We start from the raw sequence: 26,390 nt of genomic DNA, 5'->3' as shown, positions 1-26,390 counted from the left end.
GAAGATATAAGACTAAACATCAGAGTTTTTATTCAATAATTGGTACAGATATAAGACGGGAGAGTGATGGTAATATTAAGCAATAATGGATAGCTACAAATGTTTTTTCCCATTGTTGTATAACATATATATATATATATATATATATATATATTTCAAAGGATAAGAAACTGAACAAGGAATCAGAAGTTATTCTAAGGGAGACACACTCAATTCCTTTGTATTTGGCACCCCAGGAATGGAGTGCTACGATATATTGTGGAGAAAGTTTATGGCTGCCAAAACCCCTGGGTGGACATTGAAAAATAAAGGATTGGGTGTAAAGTTTGAGATCGTCCAGCACATGGATGGGACGACACGAAGTTCGTCCCGTTCAATGTCCCAATTTTAGAGTTTCGTCTAAATCATCCTGTACAGGATTTTTCCCATCCCATATTTTTTCATCCACATCCGGTCCCATCCCAAACTGTCTCACCCAAGAAATTCTCATCCCGACTGACGTCCCAGGATGAAACAGGGTGTGGGTCAGCATTAGACCACTCAGACATTGACACGTGGTGCAACACATGTGTTGGGCAGCTGGACCTGTCAGGTGCATACTTAACTCCCACAGGATGAAATAACCATCCCATACCCCATCCTAGGCCCCAGACGGGTCGGTTATTTCGTCCATGGACGAAGCAATCCTCCCATCCAGGGACGGCCAGATGATTCTCGTTCCGTCAATCATCCTAAGTCCTGGACGGGACAATTTCTTTGTCCACGGTTGTCCCGTCTGTGTCCCTGCACTTTAATTGGGTGCCCCTAATTGAAATCTTTGATATATAATTTATTTAAGTGTAATAAAAAGTTGATAATGGGTACCAAATTTAAAATGTTTTATATCCATGTTTCGTGAGGCCCCTTTGACCAAGCGTTTCATGTTCCCTTGAGTTCATTGGACATCCACTTTAAATAAATTATTCTTAATTCTTCATGTAAATTCTCCCTCTATTTAGTCTCTTTAATCTTCATCCCATTGATAATAAGAAATAATATAGGCCTAACTAGATCTTAGAAACGTATCCTTTGACTTCGAGTAACTCAAACGAGGATAGATTCATAATCAAAATCTTTACTCAAAATTCATAATTAGAGAAAATTTTCATGTAATTCGTAGTTAAAATAACTAATGTAAATTTAATAAAGGTTGTTAATGTAGAGTTAAAGTACATGAATGCACTTAAAATCATGATTATAAGCCACCAAGTGCTTTGTTAGCAAACAGAATGAGGCCAGTCTAAGGCCGCCAGATCTCCGTAATAGGTTATTCAACTATGTAATGAAGCAGGTCCCACTCCCTCAATTTATTTCACTCGTATCAACTCTATGGTGGACATAACCTTAGATGTCAGGTTGTTAGCTCTATATTATCTCCCTGTCTATCTCTATTTCTTTTTAATTTTCTTTCTCAGTCTTTGATCACGGCAGGATCTGGGCAGTCAGAACAACACGATCAAACAATCTGAAAACCCAAAATGGCAGCAATTGCCCCCAATTCCATTTTCTTTTATTTCTTGTGTTCTCTCACCCTTTTCTTTTCATTCAGATGGCGAGACTCTACCCTCCCTGGAAAATTCACTTTCTGATGTAGGTTTGGTGGATGAACGAGGTATTTACAGAGTTAATAGGAGAACTCAACCCGCGGGAAGTAGTTGGGGAGAGAGGGAATCCGAGGTAAGGAGCAGCAAGACGCTTCCTCCCATCATTAAAACAAGTTCCAGAAAAATTCTCTTTCATTCTTCTACTGTTAGATAAGAATATACGTTAGAAAAATAGGAATTCATATTCCATATCGTCCAAGAAGTTGCCCTACTATGGAGCAAATATTCTGGCTTGGCAATAATGACCTTGCCATACATATCAGAAAAAAACGGTACTTTTGAAAGTCAGGAAAGAATTAAACGGACGTGCTTTGCCTTCTTTTCTGCTCCTGTGACGTCAACCTGATTCCCAACAGTAGAGAGTGTGGGATTGGGAAGAAGAAATAGATCTCAAAGCTTGTAGTTTTATTTCTGGTGAGGGAACATGCAGATGTCATGAAAAAAAATAAAGGAAGTTAGGGAGAGAGTTGGTGTGAGTGGTAAGAATGAAAGAATGGTGGGAAGAGACTGAGAGTAACAGAGGGGGAATGAGGATTGAGTTATCAGGAGAGAAGGAGATAGGTGGGTGATTGAGTCGGAAACGATAGAGGGAGAAGGTTGAGAAGATGAGAAAAAGTTAGAAGGAGATAGGTTGGTGAGAGCTGGGAAAAATAGAGAGGTTTCACAGAGTTAGAGAATATGGCCGAAAGAGAGTGAGAGATATGAGAGATGATATACTTCAGAGCAAGGTAAAAGAGATGGGCAATAGAGGAGGAATGGGTGGAGTAGTGTGAGCGACAAGGATGAAAAGAGGAAAACGAGAACGTGGGTAAGAAGTACGGCGTTTGACGTGAGAATAAGCAGAGAGAGAGGAGAGAATAAAGGGCAAAGAAACGTGGGGGCGAGGGACAGAAAGACAGGATACATTACGGATAGGAGAGAGAACGAGGGTGGTGGACATATTAGCGGAACAAAAGTTATTGTTTGGAAAGAAATAAGTGTGGGAGAAGAAATCTGGGAGAAAGAAGGAACTGGAAAGAGAAAAAGAAGTAGAGAAAGTGGAAGAGCAAGAAGAAAGAGAGAAAAGAGATGGCGAAGTCAAAGATGTTGGGAATAAAAGCAAAAGGAAGAATTGGAAGAAAAAGTCAAAGAAAGGGGAGAGAGAGCAGCATGTTGCTGGAGAAATTGCTTGTAGGGAAGTCAAAGAAGGAAGGAAACAGGAGAAAAGTGGAGTATGACTATCTATTTTGCAGCTCCTTTCCACACGGATTATATGTGAACCTCTCATGAAGACCCCATAACACTTTAAAGGGCCCATAAATATCCCCAGTTTTGGGGTCCTGAAGAATCTTCTGACAGCCCAATGTGCTAATTGGAGGGAGGGGACTTTGGGGCATGAGCTCTTTTCAAGTTTGGCAGGAAATTGTTGACCATGTTGACGCCACATATAGTTATTTAGAATTTAACGGAGAGGATAGGATGATAGGAGAAAGCATGGGGCCAAATGACATCAAGAGGATGTATTTTGTTAGATCATAAATCCACAACTTTTTAGTGTATATTGCCATAGCTTTAACGGGCACTGCCATGTTTCCCTTGAACTTTTCCTGTTATCATAATAGAGGTCGATTACATTAATATATTGTGTGATATCTGAATAGCATATTGTGTTCCGATTTGTTTATGCTGTGGTAAACTGGTTCAGGTCTGGTTCAAACCCTTCACAATTTTAGAGCTGGACCAATTTTTGCCCAGTTTGTTTATCATACTATGCAATGAATGAAATAAATAAATTCTTTTATCATAATTCCCACATATATGCATAGATCACACATAAATATTAATTTATATCTAATAATCAGGCATTATCACACTAAAAAATATAAAACTTATATTTTTATGATATATTTTATGTTTTCAATTTTTTTCCAAAATGACTTTGTTATCAATTACTAAAATATGAAAATATACAAAAAAATGTTCCAGAAATGGCTTATTCGAGAATTTGTTGAGGCCTATTAGCTCTACTAAGTGCAATAACCTTTCACATGCTTTATCCCTAAGCCACACGTGATCCCATGCCTGGGTAGAAATTGTGTGCAATTCTTGGTGCATATGAGCAATTTTTACATAACATGCATGAAATCCACCAATACAATGCATTTGAATGAAACCTATTGTGTCGCACACATGCAAATTATGTGAATCACTAAAACATTACAATTTTATAAAAATCAGGTTCATAAAAGTTATATTATTTTCCATTTTGGATATAAAAATTAACCTGATTCACTTAATTTTCCTGTGTGCAATGCAATGGGTTTCATGCATATGCATTGCGTTAGTCAAAATCAGGACAGGTCATCCCAGCCCAGGATAGATCAGGTGTCTCTGTAGACCATGGTGCTAATGAGTTGAAAATTTAAAGTGTATCATACCCAGATGGAGAAGCATACATATAGTTAAAACCAATTATAAAACAAGGTGATAATCACAAATAACATGTTAGTTTAATAATAATTATGTATATTTTACATGTTATTTTAATTATAATAGTTATTAGTGAATTTTATTTTGGCTCAAAATAATTTATTATATTTTTAAAATGATATTTTAATTTCTGCCAATTTTGTGGTATTTTTACATAATTTTACATCACTAAATTTCTACATAAAAAAATTTAAAAAGTTAGAGTATGTGTTTCTTGCCTTATTCAAATATCTCTGTGTTTAAAACTCAGTTTTATTTGAGTTATTCCAGATGCTGGAATCTTATTCCCTCAGACTGCAGCCAATGTTTATTGTGCGTCATTGAACATATTTCTTGATTGTCCATTTTTTCAAAAATTAACCTGTATCCAATAAAAATAAAAATGCTCTACAATATATTAACCTAATTCTTTATATGTACAGTAATACTCATTTAGAAACACTTGATTCTGTTCTTGAGTTTTGAGTGTGAAGGATTGACGGAGAAAAAATCTTATCAAGGCTTGTGAAGAAAAAAATATCACTCAGCCTGTTGGGCACATGGTCAAAGGGTTATTGTAATATTTGACATTTAAGACTCATTTATTGTCCTTTTTCCTAGGTTGTCATACTCAAATATGGAGTAGGTTTTTCACCATCCCACACACTACCATTGACTCTGCCACTCATTTATGTGTACCCACCTCCATATAACTCACCCCATTCCACTGCTTGTCAGTGCATATCTACCACCATCTCTACCACATTCTGTAAAAAGAACTACTTTCCTACACTTGCTTCATGTACACTGCACATGCCCACCACAATCCCCATCACCCGATACTGCTGAAGTGGCAATTAAGGTAGTTTAAGCACAATTTATAATTAGAATTTTTAAAAATTTCCTAAACTCATTCTATGAAATTTGGGAACATTTTATCATATTTATATAAGTATCTTGAAATAACTTTCACTAGTTTTATTTTATTAAAATAGACTTAATTCTTGATAAATATATAAAATTCCTTTAAAATAGATGTCAGCAAAAAAATTCAATTTTTCAATACTTGGTCCTTCTAGATTTCACCAATAATATATGCCCTTTAGTAAAAATATTAATAATTAAATATCATATTTAACTCAAATTTAATGTAAAATCATAACCATTAGACGACATATTTAACCAAAATTTATGGATTATCACATGGGGGATGTTTGGTGGCTCAAAAATGGATGTAACTTTAAATTTTATTGAATCATAGCTTTATCATAGCATTGAGATTAAAATTGAGTGTTGATCCACCTTTTGAAACCCATCTTGCCATGTTATCCCTTCATTTTGGCATAAAAAAAAATGAGAAAAAATAATCATGGACACTATTTTTTTCTGTTATAATTTTAAATTGTATTTTAGTTGATAGGTCTTTCAGAGACGACTATTATGGTCACTTATGTTCTAACTTCTAAGATTTGATTTCAATTGAGAGGCAAATTTCTAGTTAAATCAAGGGTGACATCATTTGTAAAATTGGGTCAAATCATTTCTTTGGATTAAAATTGGGTCACCATGAAGCTAATCTAGGTCACTATGAAATTTAAAAATTGACAACATGCTCTTCATTTTTTCCCTTTTGAACAATGATGTTGGGTCAATATAGTTTTCTCACTTCTTCCCTCATAAAGTTGCCTCAAGCTAAATTTCTTTATCTCTGTGGATTTACCGTAAAATTATAAATCATCTATATTTTAAGAAATAAAATAAAACGCACATTTATATATTAAAATTAGTTCTTACGCTTATGGTATTCTTAGCTTCAAGCCGTGGTCCAAATTTTACCCAGTTTAACACATATTAATGCATGTATGAGTGATGAGGTGTTGTATTCATGTCTAAATTTTGGGATCTCTTCTTATTAATCTCATCTTTATTTATTTGAAATGACTATAAGATGAATAAATTGGGGCTTTAATAAGGCGAAGAAATTCCTCCATCATAAAGATCTACAATGAATAAAAAGATAACTGAAGAAATTAAATGATAGTTTATTTTCAATATATAAATAATTTGAAGGTCGTAGATAGTTGAAATAATATATATTTTTGATAATGTAACATTTTAAATTTATCCAGTAATATTTTAAAGATTCATAAAATAACGGCTACTTTCATATTTTCTTCCCTAAAGGAAGGTGGGTAATCTTCAGGTCAAAATTAATGTTTTTTTTACTATCGCCAGGCCACTAAAGCTTTGGGTACCAAAATATGAACATTTTAAGTCTCATCAGATTGGTTATTGATGATTGTATTAAATATTATTGAGCATCCTTAAATCTGAAAGCCAAGTCTTTGAGAATATGATCCCCACAAGGAGATCATTGAGTTCTCTTTCTCTAGAATGAGGGTTGTTTATAATTTCAAATTAATAAAGAGTATTGATTTGAACAAAAATATACTTGAAGTAGGGATTCATCATTCATTATCTCCTTTAAGTAATCTGATATGAAACATTGTAGACGCCAACCATTTGACAAGCCCAAAACTTTATTCATTAGCTAAAATATTAAATATTGCTCTTAAGGATAAAAAAAACCAACATCCTGGCGGCTTATGGACCTATATGGTCTTTAATAAATGATACGAAAGGAGATTTGAATAATTATCAGGAGTTGAAGGATCATTAAACCTCAGTTCATATCTAAATGTCAGCCTCCATGAGAAACAAGTTATAAAGGAAGCTTGAGGATATGAAACAATATTCATACAAATTCATCTAACATAGCTCATTGTTGAGAAGAGTATAAATTTGAGATTTGACATATGAAAGATTCTATTTAGATCTCAGGTAGCTGAATCATTGATAGTGTGGACCTGAGCTGCTGAAGATGATAGGGTTGATTGAATGGTTGGAAGTGTTGGGAGTCAAGCTCCCTATTGACTTGAGCATGGACCTTACCCTTCAATCTCTACCAGACTCAAACTCCCAGTTCATCATTAATTTTAACATTACAAAAATTTGAGTTACTCTAGCTGAGCTGCTGAACATGTTTAAGACTGTCAAAGGGAATTTAAAAAATTCAAAGTATAAATGCCAAGTCCTGTTAGTTGGTACAATCATCAAGAAGATGAAGACACTTCACAACTCCAAGAGAGATATTAGAAAAAAACATACAAAGATAGCATGACGGTTGAAAGTATTGTAGATTTGGGTATGTTAATGGTGAAATATAATTGAAGTTGGATAAGGGTGCATTTGATTTTGAACCATATGAAACCTTTGAATCTTACACTGTTGGTGCCAATGGCATGTTAGATCAGATGTATTCTGATTTGTTCAATCCTATGTCTGTCTAAGAAAGAGGTAATTTTTCATAATTCATAACCTTCACTGGTGATTTATTTTGATTTCAATGAGTGCACTTAATGAATAAGGCTGTTCATGAGTGTAACTTTGAAATTACAAAAAGAGAACCAAAAAATGGATGAAGCTATTCGCCCAAATTTGGAGTTCATCAATTGATGAATTTGTCGGAGAAAAGTTACCATTACGAATTTTATCATTTTTTATTTGGTTATTTCTTATAATAATATTTTATGATAGTGAATTTAGATAGGTAATTAGTGGAATCTTCAGATGATGAGATACCTTATACACTTATATTTAGAATGTTGATCTTTCTTGAAATTTTGTTTATGATATGTTTATTATTCATGGTTCAACCTCACTTAAAAATATTTAAATGACAACGAAACTGATGCTGGAGATATTTAAATTTAAATAGACCAGCTTAAATTAATTTTATAAATAAAAATATAAGGTGATTATTAACTATATTTTTCTTCTCCCTTAGGGCATGAATTGAAGGGAATTTTCTACCCTTAATTAAACATTCAAAGTTAATATATGATTATAACATAAACCAGACTGAACTACAAGTTAAATATTATCTCATCACCTTGTGTGAAAATGGCTCAAATCTAACTTTTATCTGTAGAAGAGTCTCTTTAAGCCATTAATTATCCCAGCCTGTAGACATATACATGCAATCGGTGAGATGCTGGATCTCCTCTTGAACTACTTAAAATCTCATTGAATATTGTACATATCCTCCCACCATCAAGTCAAAATAGTAGGAGGAATGTTTTCAAAAGGTGATAAATCACTGATGTTTGATTGATACTAGTTTGATATTGTTTTCTTGAACAAGAAGAGATGAGTATCCATATTTTATTCTCAGGTCTGAGGAAGGTAAGTGGGGAACCCCAAGTACTAAGTAGCTCCTTTATGTGAGATTGGGACCAATATCAGAAGGGATGTGAAGTCATCTCCTTAATTATTTAACCATCACGAGTGAGAAATAAGTCTCATTCCTCATGATCACCAGCTGTTTAAAAAACCACAATGGAGTTTATCATGTGTATTATAGTATTTCACATGGATAGTCATAATTTTATGTGTAATTAATAATTTAAACACTTCTTAATCATATTTTTGGGTTCACAAAGTAAATGGAAAGTCCACAAAAAATTGAAGGGCATTATGAAAAGGGCTATAAATGAATGAAGTTGGGGGGGGGGTATGATCACTTACTATTTATTATATTAAAATCTTAATATATTTATTTGCATCAAAATTTGGATATATATGTGTGTGTTATCAAGCTTAAATTTTTTTAATATATCTATTATAATAATATAAAAACATTTTTGCATTAATTTGATATTTTCGTAAAATATAGAAAGAAAATTATTTTTAATGTGGAATATATTTTAATAATTTTTCTAAAACTATTTAATTGGTTTACAAATTAGGAGGGCTTATTTTGAGTTTGACACATGCTGCTATTTGATTTATTCATGTAAGAGTAGATCATTTAGATTCATTGATGATAAAATGTGTAATCACTAGAAAAGGTGCCATTCTTGAAATTCATAATTTAAAAAATTAGACTTATAATTTCTCAAATATACCTATCAAAATCTAGACAATTCATTGGTGAACATACCAATGTAAGAGAAATCAACTCTTGTTTGGACAAGAATTGGACTGTATACATCATAATGTATCACTTTCAAAATGCTTTTGTAAAAATATCCATCACTTAATAGTCTATATTGGAAAGCGGACCCATAATGTAAGATACCCAATTCGTGCATGATTCGAGTAAATATATTCAAATGTGCACCTTTAAGGAACTTAAGCTATATTTCACTTTCAACATGTTGAACAAGGTAGTCGCGTAAGTAGGCAATAGTTGATGGAGATATATATCTGGTTGGTAGGCTCATAATACATTCCATACCTAGTTCACTGTTCCTTAAAATAATGAATTCATTTTAGAGCACATGAAGATGATAATGGACTCCGTGACTACATTGGTTGGGTTAGTGTTTTTTTTATGAAATCATGATACATAGATCACTAGTCAATAAATGTGTTCTAACTATTCCTGTTAAAGGAGACTCAAGAAGGATATCAAAGTATCTAGGTATAGTAACACTATATAATCTCACTTATATGTTGAGCATTGCTGATCCATGACTATTAGTGTGAAGACAACAAGGATAGATATTAGAAATAGTTCACTGAGTTGATACACATGAACTTCATAACGTTATTATACCAAACTGAAAAATTAGTTTGTTCATATCATTATTGTTAGTGGGCGTTTAATGTGAGATTCCAAAGACATCTTCTGGATGCATGATTTTACTTCAACTATGACCTATGAGTTACCTATTCATATAAATCCAAAACTTCTTAGCTTGGGTGCAACAATAAGTTCACGAAGATGATAGAGTGGTCAAGATGGGATCAGAAGAGGATACAGCCCAAGGAAGATGATGTAATGAAGTCAATTGCCAAAGTAGTGGCATATCCGAGGAGAACTCACCAATAATTTCTGGATGCATCAATACTAACTCAGATGACCAATTCTAATTCATCCTTGGAGAATCAAGAAGATGAGAAAATATATGCACATGGTGACCAATGAGAGAAATGTTCCATGAGTAATTCAATATGCTCCTTTGCATCTTTTACTTCATATGAAGTAAGGTTTAGCTTGGCACAACACGATCTAGAAACTTGACATATCGATTCATTTAATACGTAATTATTTTATATATATATTATCATATTTTTATTAAATTATAATTCTAATAAAGATTATTGGACCATTAAACTCATTAAATATCCTGATACATGAGACAAGAAGGTTACACACAAATGGTGTTTTCGACATCAAAAGACGTACTTTAAGTTTATAGATTTCTTAGCATAAGTAGGGGAAAGAACTAGAGAAAATTAAGGATAAAATGATTCTCGGCTCTAGCCTTCTCATCCATTTCTCTGTTTCCTCCTCTCCATTTCTAATATAAATTGAGTATAAACTGGGGCATGATAATAATAATGATGGAGAATAAATTGAGATTGAAAATGTTACAGATGATGTCGATACATCTAGAAACTAGACGCATGAAAAACGCAACCCATCTTGCTCGAGGAACAAATAAATCATGGATCCACCATATGTGCAAGATACTTGATCAAATAGGTTTTGAATTTGATTAAAAGTCTGTATGTAGTCTTCTGACACATGAATCACTGAACTTTCACACATTTTTTATCAGTGATTATAATAATAATAATCCATCATGTATAATATATTTACTAAATCAGCTAAAAAACTAGTTTATTTTGTAAATGATTATCATATTGTATCCAAATAAGAAACATAGATGACATTCTTTATTATGCTAGGAAATAATGCTCTTATAAAGATATTCAATATTTTAAAGAGAGACAAACTTTAGAGAGGTCCACTGTTCTCATAATGATATTGACAACAATTGTATGATTTCCCACCCTCAGTTCCACCTTACCATTGCTTAGTTTTATTGTACTTACTAGCACCTGAAAATCATTATGGATATGATAAACACACCTAGTATCCAATACCATGATGTAGAGTCCCTGCAAGATAGATATCTATCTCATAAATTCTGAAAACATGGCCATAGTTCTTTTGAGCTTTCTCATTGAATCACTTACTTATATTTCTCTTTCCGCACTACCCAGTGCTCAACACACTTGATCGCCTTTAGTAAATGAAATATATTGATGATGACTCAGCCATGAACGTTTCAATATGCCCTTTAATAACTCGTATATCCGTTTTCTAGTTTGTTTGGCAAAACACTCCATTAGATAAAGTAGCAATGCCGTTGGCTCCATATCTTCATATTGCCTCTACAACTCATTACAAGGTAACATGTAGCACCAGATTGTGATTGATTGAAATTGTTCATGGTCACCCACCTCGTAAGCCTACCGACCTAATACCCATGTTGCCACATGCTAGAGTCTCAAACGATGGTCAATCATTTGGAAATCATATTAGAAGTCTGCATGAGTAGACTCATCAGCGCATCATGAGTAGCAACGCATCATACAAATAGACCGCAGATTTACATCATCATTTTCGCAAGTTCAATGAAGGTGACATGGTGATGGTGAGGGTAAGGTCGGAGAGATTTTCTCCCAAGCAGGCTACCAAGCTTCATGCTCATAGTGTCGGGCAGTTCCCCATCCTCAAGCGAGTTGGGGAAAATGCCTATGCCGTCGGTATACCTTCTACATGGGGATAAGCACTACTTTCAATATTTCGGATTTAGTCGCATTTAAAGCCCCACCTCTCTTGTCTAATGACCAATCCCTTCCCATGGACCTTCCGATGAGTGAGTTTGACTTGTCCACTTCTCCTTCATTACCTTCCGACTGGCAATATAACATCGAGGATATACTAGATGAGGTAATCACTTTCACCGAGGGTGGGATGGTGCGAAAGTTTCTTGTTCAATGGCAGGGCAAACCATCGACGGCCGACACGTGGATTGCGGAACAGGACTTGGCTCTTCTTCGTTCAGACCTGTTGACACCAGTGGAGCTTTCTATCAACAACTCGATAGAGTCGAGTTCTTCTAACCCCGGGGGAATGGGTGGTGACGACGTCAACGCACCATCTTCGGATGCCCTGCCACCATCATCTGAGACATCCGCATCATGACTCGTCGCCAACATCAACTACAGAACCAACCTGATAACGACCAAGTCAACGCAGTGGCATCAGTCGTGTCTCGACCTACACACGACACATCACACATCATGACACATCGTGAACGCCAGATCTAGAACTTCCCTTTGACGTGACACGATAACAGGTTGTCTATTTTTATTTTATTTCTCGTATTTTCTCTTTCCTCCAAGGCCTATATGTAGGCCAATGTTGCAAAAGAACATTGGGTGAATCATTTTTCAAGAATTGGAGTTTTCTTTCTTCTCAGAGGATTTGCCCTAACTCTCTTCTCTTCTCTTCCGTCGCTTGCCGCTGCCGCTGCCCTCGATCACCCTTGTCATCAACCGTCGCGCCCGCACCCTCGGTGCTTGCACTCTCGGTCGCCTGTGCCACGCCACCTGCGCAGCGCACCATCCGCGCCTCGCGGCGTTTGCACCCCGCGCCACCAGCGCCCGCACCGTTTGAGTGCCCGCGATGCTAGTGGGCATGCTGTCCGCACACCCTTGTGCCGTGCCATCCAGACCCTACGCCGCCCGTGCCTAGCGCCTGCTTCCACACCCAATACCGCCTACGCCTGCAACTTCAGCGCTTGTGCCCGCGCCCAATATCGCCTACGCCCGAGACTTCAGCGCCTGCGCCATCCGTGCCCGCCACGCGCCTGCCGACCGTCCGTGCCTGATGCCCACAACATCTTGTTGAAGCACACATCAATCGCTAGCGCCAACGACATATCAAGAACCTCTCTCATTGCCACAACGCACTAGTCTAGTGCCGAGGTACTCTTTGCACTCTTTGATGATCGTAATCTTCATCCAGTATTATTCGAGTGTTTATCCACCGCCGTCAGGTTTGATTTGGATTTTGAATCTTCAAGAGACTAGTTGAATAGGCCTTTGAATCTTCTAGTGATCGCCGTCCGGATTTATTGAATGTGTTGCTTTGTTTTCACTTCAGTGGTTGAAGACAATACTCCCGCCTCGACGATGAAAGTGGCTGCACCATCACTATTTCATCGGATTTATTTCTTTGGAATTGTTCGTGTGATTTTTGTGGTCTGGTCTTATCCTACCGTTTTCTTAGTCATCCAATATCCTATACCCGTTGTCATCTCGCCCCGTCTCCTCTAGTCATCCTGGATCAACCCCTCCCGTCTCCTCTAGTCATCCTGCATCACATCTTTTTCTAAGAAAGATAATTCTAATGAATTACTTATTCAATCATATTTTAAGCTCATAAAATAATTTAATCCAAAATAATTTAGGTATCAAAAATTTTGAGTTAAAAAATTACGACAAAAAGTTTTGAATATTTTATAAATTATAATATGGAAACTAACGATGTAGTGGTGGAAACCTTCATGCACAACTTTAGGTTCAAAACACCAATCTTACAGATTGAATTATGGTTTTTTATGATAAGTCTACTCTAATCAGATGAATCAATATGATCTGGCTGATTGAAAAAATCAACCATCTTGAATCCAATCCAATTTAATTGGTTAAACAGCTTGACTCCAATCTGATAAGACTGGTTGACCTAACAGAAGATGATCCAAATTGTTTAACTAGTCTCGCACCTGGTAGTGAATTACCTGCCCATATAGGATGTTGGATTCAATTTTCAGAGTTCATGGTGGCTCTTATTGATGGAAATATGTGGTTGAAAAGCCATTCACACATTCCATATCTCATTCCACATTCATTGATAGAACATTTTCATTGTAGTGTACCTGTGACGCTTTTACTAAAGTCCATGATCGGATTTAGTGAGTTATGATGAAATCATAATACAAAGATCACTAGTTTTTAAGCATATGTTCCAAATATGCTTAAAAACTCAATGAAGGATACTCAAGAAGGACATCAAAGTATCTAGATATAATATCACTATATGGCCTTACTTATAAGATGAGTATGGCCGTTCCGATAGGCATTAGTGTGGAGACACTAAGAATAGATAATGGGTGCTCTTTAGTGGAAATAGTTCACAATTGATCTGTACGAATCCCTGAATGGTATTATACCAATTTGTCAATCAAGTTGATTCACGTTGCAGTTATGTAAGTGGTCCTTAGACTTGACGCTCCAAAGACATCATGTGGATAAATAATTGTACTTTGTCTATGACCCATGTGTCTCTAATCATGGAAATCTAAATAGACTTAGTTTGGGTACATCAAGAAGTTCACAAAGATAATTGAGTATTCAAGATGGGATTGTCTACCCTCGGTGTAAGAGGTGACAACTCAAGGAAGATGGTGCAATGAAGTCCTTGGCCAAGGTAGTGAAATATCAGAATAAGAGTTCTCAACCGAGTTCTGAACGCATTAGTACTAACTCGGATGACTGATTAGGGTTTGACAATTGATCATCCCTTGAGTCATAGTAGGAGTATTAAGTAGATGAGGGACTATACATACATGATAACTGATGAAGAACAAGTTCCATGAGTGAGTTGATACACACTCCTTTGTATCTTCTAGAGCACGAGGTGTAGCTTGGCATCCCATGTGTTGGAGACTCAACCTATCGATTGGGTTGAATCAGTCTGGCGTTATTTGATCCAGATAGATGCATGGGCCTAGAGGGTCACAGGCAAATGGTCCTTTAGATGTCGGAAGATATAATTAAGTTTTGGGGATTTTTATGAAAATACCAACTTAGTATAAATAAGGGAAATCCTTGAACGAAATTCACTAGGGCCAGAATTGTTCAAGGGCCTTCCCCTTCTTCTCCCTTCTCCCCATACCTCCTCTTCACTCCTGATGAGAACGACTTGGCACAACAACGAGGACAAAAATTTAATGGGCTTGTCAATGGGAAAGAGGAGATCTGACATGCCAACGACCGCATGGAATCCTTATGTTCATCCATCTCAAATCCTTTAGAACCCAATAGGTGTGACCCAATGTGCGGGCCACTAGTTCTTGATAAGCCAAAAATTAAGGTTGATAATGATGATTAAGAGTTTTGGTTTCTGTAAAAATAATTATAATTTTCATTTCAAGAACAAATAGAGTAAGGGGAAATACATAGGGAGTACGCATTTGACTATGGAATTTCAAATCTAATTTCAAAATTTTTATATTTATATTTATATTTAAATTTATGTTTATATTTATATTATTAATTAAATCTAATACAATGGAAGTAAAAAAATTATAATTTATTAGAAATAATTTAAAATAGTAAGAAAATAATTTTCGTAACTAAGATAACTTATTCAACAAATTTCAAATAAGCAAAAAATATAGGCATATATTCACCTACCCAAGGGACAATAAAAACAGTAATAAACACATCCTTACATAAACTTTCTTCCAAAACAAGAAACCTCATTTTAAATTTTTATTTCTTTATTTTTACTTATTCTCTTTCTCTGTATTTCTGTTTTTTCTATTTGTCCATTTTTTATTTTTTTAGTTTTCTCCCTTTTCTCTCTCCAGGTGTTTGAGGGGGAGTGGCGTGCATTTGAGAAAATAACTTGCTAGGCAAATTCAAGCTAAGGCTGTTAGTATTGTTGACTTTTCTAAAGACTTATATGTCGGTTACCATGTCGGTTGGAACATTAGTTCCTATATGTGTACCTAGTTTGAAAATAAAAAAATAGTTTTTACATTTCATTTTCTGTGATGATTTTGTGTTGCATATCCAAGTGAGAAGTGAGATTTGTTCCCAAGCCCCAACAGATTGGTTTCAGAGCTGGTGTTTTCATAAGGATTGTGGAAGAGATGTAAAAGCAAAGCTCCAAGAGTTCAGGCTACTGACTTATTACAAAAGTAAGATATAGCTGAGCTTACTTTTGGTTTTGATTTGGTGTTGTTTTTATTTTAAATGGCTGGGAAAGCACCCTGGGAAGGTCTATCATTTCTGCAACTCCTTTTAATGGATAAAAATATTCTATGAGGAGTTCCAAGATGAAGTCCCTATTTAGAAGTCAAGAGTTATAGGGTATTGTTGAAAATGATTTTCTACCAGATGAAACAAAGAAAACTGAATTTAGATATTTGAATAGAAAAGATGCAAAGGCTTTGTTTAATATTAAAAAATCTGTTACTGAAAAAGTGTTTACAAAGATTTTTGAGGCAACTACAGCACATGATGCTTGGTATATTTTGAAGAAAGATTTTCATGGAGGTGATAAAGTAGCAATGGTAAAATTACAAACATTGAGAAGAGAGTTTCAATCTTTATCTATGAAGCTTGAAGAATCTGTCTAAGACTATTTTACTAGAGTTTTCTTAATTGTGAATCAAATGAACAGGTACGGAGAAGATATTCTGGGGAGGAAAATAGTGGAGAAGATCCTATGAAGTTTGCCCACTAAGTTTGATTATGTTGTTACTGCAATTGAAGAATAAAAATATTTTGATAAATACACTCATGATGATTTGATGAGCTCTTTGATTGCTCATGAAGATAGAATGAACAGGTAAAAGGGAAAATCAATTGAAGAAGCATTTAAGTCGAATATTGATTTGTCTAAAAAAGAAGATCAGGCCATTTTGTCACGCTCAAGTCAATTTTACAGAGGAAGAGGTAGAGGAAGATCAACAAGAGGAGGCAGACAACACAATCATCAAGGAGACTATTTTAATCAAATGAGAGAATTTGGAGCAGGATATATAACAAGTTTTAGTGGCAGAGGTTTAAGCCGAGGACGAGGTCAAGGTCGATGAACATATCAATGGAATAGAAGAGAAGATAACGCAAATCAAGAAGGAAGAAGAATATTTCAGTGCAATTATTGCAAGAGATATGGGCATCTTGAAGCATACTGCTATTCAAAACAAAATTACCAAGCCAATTATGTGGAAGCTGAAGAACATGATGCATTTATGTCTAATATTACATCTTATTCTAATTTGAAAGATCTATGATTTCTTGACTCAGCTTGAAGCAATCATATGGTTTTCAACAAAAATATGTTTGTTGAATTTGATGAGATGATAACACCCTAAATTCGGTCTTTATTTCATGCTATGAGCACAATTTTATGCAGTTAAAGAGCTTAAAATAGGGTTGTTATCATTGATTTACATGAAAATACTGTTTTCAAGTGATTTCTGATTTTTCCCTAATTTTCTGTTAATTCTATGAATTTTAAGGGATTTATTTGAGCTTGAATGATTATTTTTGAATGAAAACGACAAGTTTAATATTTAATTTTGAGATTTATCAGTACAGGGATGAATCAGGAAATTTTCTAGAATTTTTTAGGATTTTTCTGAGATTTATCTGAAGAAGAAATACATTTTTTAAGAAAAAAAGATATATTTATAAGAAAAAAAGAGTATTAACATTATTTTCGAACTTTGAAGGGCCTTTTTGTAAAGCTTTGTTGCAATGATACCCTCAAAACAGCTATTGGTCGTGGTTGCAGGCGTAAAGATCTGATTTAAAATGTTATGGGATTTTATTGCAATTATTTAATATATGTTTTTAATGTGTTTAGGAGAAACCAAAGGAGAGAGAGTGGGCAAGGGGCATATACACAATTATTTTTGGGCGGCGTCCAGCAGCAATTCCAGGCTTTTTAAAGACTTTTCTACAAAAAGGAGAATTCAAAATGCGCTAGCCAATGAGAGAGCGACACGTCATGGCGTGTTAAAAAAGAAATGAATAAATAAATCAATTTAAATCGAATGGAATAAATTAGTTTAAAATTGATTTATTAATAACTTTTGATCCTGAAGTCCGATTGAGATGATTTTTGTATGGATCTGTTCGTCTTGATCCCCTCTTTCTATCTGTATAGTTGGATCATTCCGATCCAGCCTACATTGATAGATAAACATTAATTACTAAATGGGGTTAAAATTGTGATTTTTACCATGTAACCTAAGTATAAAAGCTAATTCTTGATGGTGCTCTATCACAGCTTCAAGACAGAGAGGAGCTCCAGCTTGGATCAACCTATTTGGTACTTTTCCTTTCTTTTTATTTGAACTTTTGGTGTATTTTGGATGTTGTTAGTTGAATTTCTTAATCATTCTTCTTGATCCCTGTTTGAACTTCTAAATCGCGTGGCTTGAGCGGAATGTACAAGCCCTGACTAGGATTGAGAGGAGAAATTGGGAGATTTCCTAGCTATCCAAATGCGTATAAAAGAAAACTATAAAAAAAAACTTATGAAAAGGGTTAACATTCTTGGAGATTAAATTTTCCTTTTTATTATCTAATAGTGTAGTTACTTCTGAATTATCAAACCTACAAAACCAACCAAACCAATTCAAAATTTCACTCTCAACCTCTCTAATTGACCCCTTTGACCCTTCTCTTTGGATCAAAGAAGCCAATTTAGAGCTCCCTATTTCTTCTATTCATCCCATCTCTTCTACCCCCCTTTCCAAATTTATCATCTAATTAGGGTGATTTGATCTTCACTAGAGATCAAATTAACTCTACTTAGGGTTGAATTACCAATAAAACCATCAAATTGAATTCCTTACTAGCTTCCCTTGGATGATACCTTTACTTATCACTAAACATCTTAAGTTAGGGTTTTATAAATTTTATTGTGTAAGCTCAAATTGACACCGACAAGGGTTTAAAATTGCATACGATTTACCCCTATTTTTAGCTTATCATGAGACACCAAGAGAAGTTAAAGTGGGTGATGGAAGGAAAGTAAAGATTGAAGGAAAAGGAACAATTGAAGTTCAGATTTTAGGAGGAAAGAAGAGACTGGAAGATGTATATTTTGTTCCAAATTTTTATCATAACTTATTGAGTTTGGGACAACTGATGGAGAAAGGTATGAAATTTCATTTTGAGCATAAGAACAAGAGGAAGGAGAAGCCATTCATGTATAGTAACAACATTGGTAAGAGAATGTTCCGTGTGAAATTAGAAGAGTTTGTCAATCATGCAATGATTTCAGAAAAGATGAATGATACATGGTTATGGCATAAAAGGTTTGGTCATTTCAATTTCAAAACATTGAAGTTTTTGAGCAAACGAAGGCTTGTATATGGCTTACCGTTTATTTGTGAAGAAAGTGATATTTGTGAGGGTTGCATCTAAGGCAAGCAGAAGAAGAGAAAATTTTCAAATGAACATCCATGGAGAGGAAGAGCACCCTTAGAATTAGTTCATGCAGATGTATGTGGTCCTATGAAAACCTCATCTTTGAGTGGAAGTAAGTATTTCCTACTATTTGTTGATGATTACTCAAGAATGTGATGAGTTTATTTTTTGAAAGAGAAATCTGAGGTATTTAATAAATTTATTGAATTCAAAGCAATGGCTGAAAATATGTGTGGACGTGCTTTGAAACTCTACGTACAAATAGAGGAGGAGAATTTCTTTCAAATCCATTTTAGGATTATTGCAGAAAAGTTGGAATTCGTAGGCAATTGCCTGTGAGAAAAACTCCTCAGCAGAATGGGGTTGCTGAGAGGAAGAACAAGACACTTGTTGAAGCTGCTAGGAGCATGATGCATAAAAAAAATTTGCCTACTGAATTTTGGGCTGAAGCTGTTGCTGTTACAGCTTATATTCAAAATATTTCTCCTACAAAAGCCATGAATGATATGACACCTTTTGAAGCCTGGTATGAGAAGAAACCAGTTGTTGGTCATTTAAAAGTATTTGGATGCATTGCTTATGCTTTAATTGATGAAAGTGAACGTGGGAAGTTGGACAAGAAAAGTGAGAAATGCATTTTTATTGGATATAGTAATGAAAGCAAAGGTTACACATTATATAATCCTTTAACAAAAAAGGTGATTATTAGAAGAGATGTTATTTTTTATGAGGAAAGCTTTTGGGATTGGTGTGAAAATCCTACATATCAAAAAGGAGAAAGGAATTCAGAAATGCAAAGAATGAAATGGAGAAAGTATGGTTCTATCCTTGATTCAGATAGAAATTCTGAATCAAGAGTGATTGAAGATGAATCCCCATCATCACAAAGAAAGACAAAGTTGGTAAAAGAATTATATGAGGTATTTTTGCACTTTTGTCACATGATGAACCAGTAAGCTTTGAAGAAGCTTAAAAGCAAGAAAGAGTGGAAGAGTGCAATGGAAGATGAAATTAAGTGTATTGAGAAAAATGACACAAGGGAGTTTGTGGATTTTACATCTTCAAATAAACCTAATGGAGTAAAATGGGTTTACAAAATCAAGCATGCAGCAGATGGGAGTATACAGAGGTATACGACAAGGTTAGTAGCCAAAGGTTATGCGCAAAATTATGTAATTGACTATTTTGAAACATTTTCACCTGTTGCAAGACTTGAAACAATAAGAATTTTGTTAGCCATTGCAGCTCAAAAGGCATGGAAAGTATATCAGTTTGATGTTGAATCTGCTTTCTTGAATGGTTTTGAATGAAGAAGTTTATGTTATGCAACCTGAAGGATTTGTGGTTAAAGGAAAAGAGGACAAAGTTAACAAGTTGAAGAAAGTTTTATATGGTTTAAAACAAGCACCAAGAGCATGGTAGGGAAGGTTACATCATTTTTTGATAAAGTATGGTTTTCAAAGAAGTGAAAATGAACATAGCTTATACATCAAGAGGAGCAAAGGTGATATTATGATTGTGAGTGTTTATGTTGATGACATGATTTATATGGGATTGTCTGATTCTCTTATTCAAGAATTCAAGAACTTAATGATGTCTGAATTTGAGATGACTGATCTTGGTTTACTTCATCATTTTCTTGGTCTTCAAATATTTCATGAAAAGGGAATATTTATCTCTCAAGAAAGGTATGCGTGAGAAATGTTAAAAAATTTTAATATGATATCATACAAGTCATGTACTACTCCTATGAATTCAAATGAAAAGTTGACTTTGAATGATGGTATGACTTTGGTCGATGAGCAATTTTACAAAAGCATGGTGGGGAGTTTAATGTATTTGACAAATACAAGACCAGATATTATGCTATCTGTGAGTTTGGTGTCAAGATTCTTGAGTTATCCTTCTACCCATCATTTTGGAGCAATGAAAAGAATTATGAGATATATATGTGGAACCAAAGAGTATGGATTACTATATGATTGATCATCTAATCTTCTGTTGAGAGGATATGTGGATAGTGATTGGGCAGGAGATAGAGATGAAAGAAAGAGTACAAGTGGATATGTTCTCATCGGCTCAAGAGCTGTTTCATGGAGTTCAAAGAAGCAAGAGATAGTGGCATTATCTTCTTCAGAAGCTGAGTATGTAGCTGCAGCAAGTGCAAGTCATCATGGAATATGGCTCAAAATGATTTTGAAGGATCTTGGTGTAGATCAAGAAAAAGCTTTTATTTTGTTAAATGTGATAACATGTCAACAATTGCTATGGCCAAGAATCCATTATTTCATGGAAGAACCAAACATATAGAGATAAAGCACCATTATATTAGAGAATAAGTCAATACCAAAGCAATTATTATGAAACACTGTTCATCTCTTGATCAAGTTGCAGATGGATTTACCAACGCTTTGGCTCAATGAGGATTTGAGAAATTTAGAGATCATCTAGGAGTCAAATAGTCAACATTAAGGAGGATATGTTAGTATTGTTGAATTTTCTAAAGACTTATATGTGAGTTACTATGTTGGTTGGAACATTAGTTCCTATATATGTACCTAGTTTGAAAATAAAAAAAATAGTTTTTACATTTCATTTTCTGTGTTGATGTGGTGTTGCATATCCAGGTGAGAAGTGAGATTTGTTCCCAAGCCCCAACGAAGGCATCCCCCACTCCCAGCGGGTGCCCGAGATCACGATCTGCTTTGACATCAACGCCAGGGGGATCCTGATCGTGTACGCGGAGGACAAGATGAAGGGGAAGCAGAACAAGACCACAATCTCCAATGATAAGGGGCGACTGAGCAAGGCGAAGATTAAGCACATGGTGCGGGAGGGAAAGCAGTTCAGCGCTGAGGACGAGCAAGTGAAGAAGAGGGTGGGGCCAAAGAATGCGCTGGATAATATGCCTACGACAAGCGCAACATGGTCTGGATGAGCAGGTTTTGCCAAATCTAGGCCCGACGGAGAAGAAGACGATCGAGGATGCCATGGATGGCACCATTCGATGGCTGGATGGCAACCAGCTAGCAGAGCTGGACAACATGGAGGACAAGATGAGGGAGCTGGAGGTCATCTGCAACCCCATCATTGCCTGCATGTATCGCACTGGGGCAGATGCCGCTGCTACCACCAGGCCGTCGCCATAGGGTAAGAAGTAGGACAACAGCTGGGCATCCCTCGGCAGCTGCGACGCCCCTACAACGGCTAGAGACCCCATGATCAAGGAAGTTGACTGATTGGTCTATGCCACAACAAATGTGAAGCGGTTGTCGCGATAGTCTATCTAGAGTGTCCATAAAATAATCTTGCTGGCTTTTGGAAGCTATTTTTTGTAATTTTTGGAAAGTAATGGACACATGTTGATACTCTTCTTGAAATTTTTGTCTAAATATTTGCTCACGTGGAAACTGATGCTATGCCAGATATCCGGGTGTGAGATGGCACACTAGATAATGTTGGGAAAAGAGATATCTGATGATGTGTATTTGGGTGAACATCTGCAGAAGATAATAAGGATGTTTCACAGATTGATAAGAGAGCATGTGAGACATCTTCATTAGCCTCGTCACATCCCCCTCATCACTATCAATAGCCTTGTCACATTGGATATTGGTTGCTATAGTACTTGAGGCATATTTGGGTGAAAAAGTGTATAAGACAATACGGATGTTTCACAAAATGATATGAGGAGAACACCTAAGATGTTGTTATCAGCCTTGCCACATCTCCGCGTCATCACTATCAAGGGAACACTTAACTCGTGTTGTCATGCAGGCAAATTCACAATTAAGAAAAGTGCTCGAACTGAATAAGAATCACCCTCAATACTTGGGCAAGAATGTTGAGCATCTTTCTCTCGAGAAGCTGATAATCCTAAAATAGGGGTGAATTATCCACATAAAATCCCTTATCGTTGTTAATTTTAGCTTATAGAATAAAAGTTATAAAACCCTAAATTAAGATGTATAATGATAAGTATGGATATCTTCTAACTGAAGCTAGTAAGGCAATCCAATTAATGATCTACTTGAATAATTTATCCCTACTTAGTTAATTCCACCTGTAATGAATATAAAGTCACCCTTATTAGATTAAGAATTTAGGAAGGAGGGTAGACGGGATGGGGAGAACGGAATAATTAGGGATCTCCAAATTGACTTCTTTGATCCAATAAAAAGGATCAAAGGAGTCAAGTAGAGGGATTAAGAAGAAAAGTTTATCTTAGTTTGTTTTGGGGAATCCGAGATCCAAATTTTACTCACTATTATCTCAAAAGTGCAATCTAATCTTTCCTAGAAATTAGAATTCCTTTTTTATTTTTTAGTTATTAAATTGCAAGTGGAATGGTTATATAATTCAATAATCACTCCTCTTAATCCTTATAAGGGCTTGTACATGCCACTCAAGCCAAACCATTTAGAGTTTCACACTAAGATCAAGAAGAACAACAATGAAATTCACTAACATATAATCCAAATTACACTAATATTCAAATACAATTATAATAAAGTAAAAAATACCAAATTACACTAAAATTCAGATGATCCAGGCCGGTTCTCCTCTCTATCTTGCAGATGTGAAAGAGCCCCTTCTAGAATGACCTCCTCAACTGAAATTTCTGATTTTATACTTAGGTTAACTGGTGAAAATTACCATTTTACCCCTATTAAGCAATTATTTTTTTTCCATTGATGTAGGCTTGCTTGATCTGAATTATGCAACATATAAATAGAAAGAGGAGGTCGTGATGGACAAACCCATAAATTTTGAGCTCAATCTGACTTCAGGATTAAGAGTAATTAAAAAAATGAAAAATGACCGATCTGAGCCATGGAATCAATTTTTATTTATTTAATTCAAATTTTGAAAAACTCGCACCGCCTGTCAATTGCTGATTGGCTTTAAGATTTATAACTATTTTGGCGGGTTTTTTCTAGGTGCACCATGTACCCCAGGCCTTGAAATAACAGAAAAATAATAATAAATACACGCAATACATTGTGATTTGTATTTACCTGTACGTTCTTACCACCGTCATCCACTCAGATATCACCACATCACCCCTTGCGTGTATATCTTTGTGCGCACAGCACATGTGCTACACTTTCACTGATTGTGTTAAAGCAGTCAAATTTCTTTCCGAAGGCTGAGATTTTGCCATGCGGTGTTGCTAATTTGCTTTCTTAACATTTTGCGCAAAAGTCCTTGCTTAAATTGGTGCGCATAAATGGATGTCGCCCAAAATGATTGGAGCTATACCCCTCTGCTTTTTCTCTCCTCCATATTTCTCTAAAAAACATAGAAAAATTCTGATTAATTCGATGAAATCCTGAAAATGTTTTTATTAGATTTTCATGCCGGTAGTGCACGACCAAGAGCTGTTTTGAGGGCATATTTGCAACCAAAATTTCATAAAAGTCCCTCCGACTTTAAAAATTGATTTAAACTACTATTTTCTTTATAACTATATCCTTTTCCATATAAAAATTCATTTTTTTCAAATAAATTCCCAAAAATTCAATAAAATTACATAAAATCAATAAAATTCAGTAATTCATGTCCACATTAATTAGCATTAAAATTAATTTTTAAACCTTCCATTCCCATTTAGATAGAGTTATTTTAAGCTTAAATAAATCCCATAAAATTCGTAAATTCACAGAAAAGTAGGGTAAAAAGCATAATTGACTTGGAATATTAACTAACATCCTATTTTAAACTCTTTGAGAGGATAAAATTGTGCTGAATTACTTTAATTAAGCACATAATTTAGGGTGTTATCTCTAGAGAAAGTCTCTTGTGAAAATGTGAGATTTCTTAGGGCTTTTAAGGAGGTTGGGCTAGGCCCGTAAAAGAGTACTAAGACCTTTTATTACCACACATATAAAGATACACCTATGTTTTGAATAGTTTTATGTTTTATCCTTTTTTTTTCATTTAAGTGTTGTAAAAAAGGGGTCCCTTATTGGGCCCCTTATGTGAACTCTGTAATGGGTCCATCATAGTCCTTTATAAGGCCATGATGGACATGTTTTCATTCAGATCTGGAGTTTTCCATTTAGCAGTTATCGTTCAAGCATCGAGGTCTAACCGTGAGGAAGAAGAGAGAAGGAAAAAAGGAAGAAGGATTCTCGTTCTAGGGTTGCCACTGCCCCTTCGTTATCTACCGCTAGTGGCTCGTGGCGCGCAATCTTTTTCCCCCATCCTCTGGACGTCCTTGTGCGCCCGATTGCATCGTGCGGGTCGCATGGTACATCCAGAGTGTTCGCTTGTGTGGGATGCGTGTGTGGAGTTGACTGCAACACGTCGTTCACTCCGTGTTTATGTGCGACGACTGGTCTTTTGTAAATCCTACCGACCGATTGTTTTGCACCACCGCCGACGGACTGCGCTACTTCTAATACAACACCCTGATCGTTCGCCAGGATGTCAGTTGTCCATCTAGTTGACGCATCCGCTACTCCGAATTGGTAGTGTAGTGCAACTTCGGTGCAGTTGACCTTGCCACGTGGTCACGCAAACGGGTCAGGCACGCAACAAGCATCCATTGTGACCCGATTGTTCGTGGACCACCTTGAGCACCATTGCGCCACAAAATCTGTTGGTGCCTTGCTTCCTCTACGCTAGGTCAAGCGAGAGTTAAAGTGCGATAGGCTCCGCCAAATGGTCGCCACGCAATGCGGCCTTCTGATTGCTCCGTGGTTGCCTTACTATTCACAACAGCCGAGTGTCACAGCCCCCTCCCGAATCAACATGAGCGTGCAAAAATTTGCATCTTGACCATAATCAGCCATGAAGGCGTGATCCGTCGTTCGCGCACTTGGTGTGCTGTCAAGAAAACAGTCCACCGTGCTGCGCTTGGAGGACTGCTCAAGTGAACATGATGTTGTCTATCCACTCCGCGCTTTCGTGGGTGCTGAAGTATCACGCCCTCCCCGCAATTGCCACCAGACATTGTCTAGCACTGGCCCTCAAGATGTCACACCACCTGCAGCAACACAAGTCGTGCTAACCAAAATTGGTTGGACGCTTGTCGCCATCTTGTTGCCATCACTTGCCCCTTCCAATTATTCCTCACTTCCAATTTTCGGCATCTTGCTCCTACATGGCGACCCCCGCAACTAGTCGAGCCAAGCATTGCCCGCCAATGGCACGTCTCCACCTTCTGCCCGCCCGGCCTGTGCATCGACAAAA

General features: G+C 36.0%; 1 pseudogene; it reads left to right on the top strand.

Annotated features, from left to right (window-relative positions):
• Positions 1-20,191: 20,191 nt before the first annotated feature.
• Positions 20,192-22,342, top strand: LOC144714230 (heat shock cognate 70 kDa protein pseudogene; annotated as a pseudogene).
• The last annotated feature ends 4,048 nt before the right edge of the window (positions 22,343-26,390 follow it).

Source organism: Wolffia australiana, chromosome 17, assembly GCF_029677425.1.
Source record: "Wolffia australiana isolate 7733 chromosome 17, ASM2967742v1".
Lineage (NCBI taxonomy): Eukaryota > Viridiplantae > Streptophyta > Magnoliopsida > Alismatales > Araceae > Wolffia > Wolffia australiana.
The sequence above is the reverse complement of the archived record's forward strand: the minus strand, read 5'-3'. Positions and strand labels throughout refer to the sequence as shown.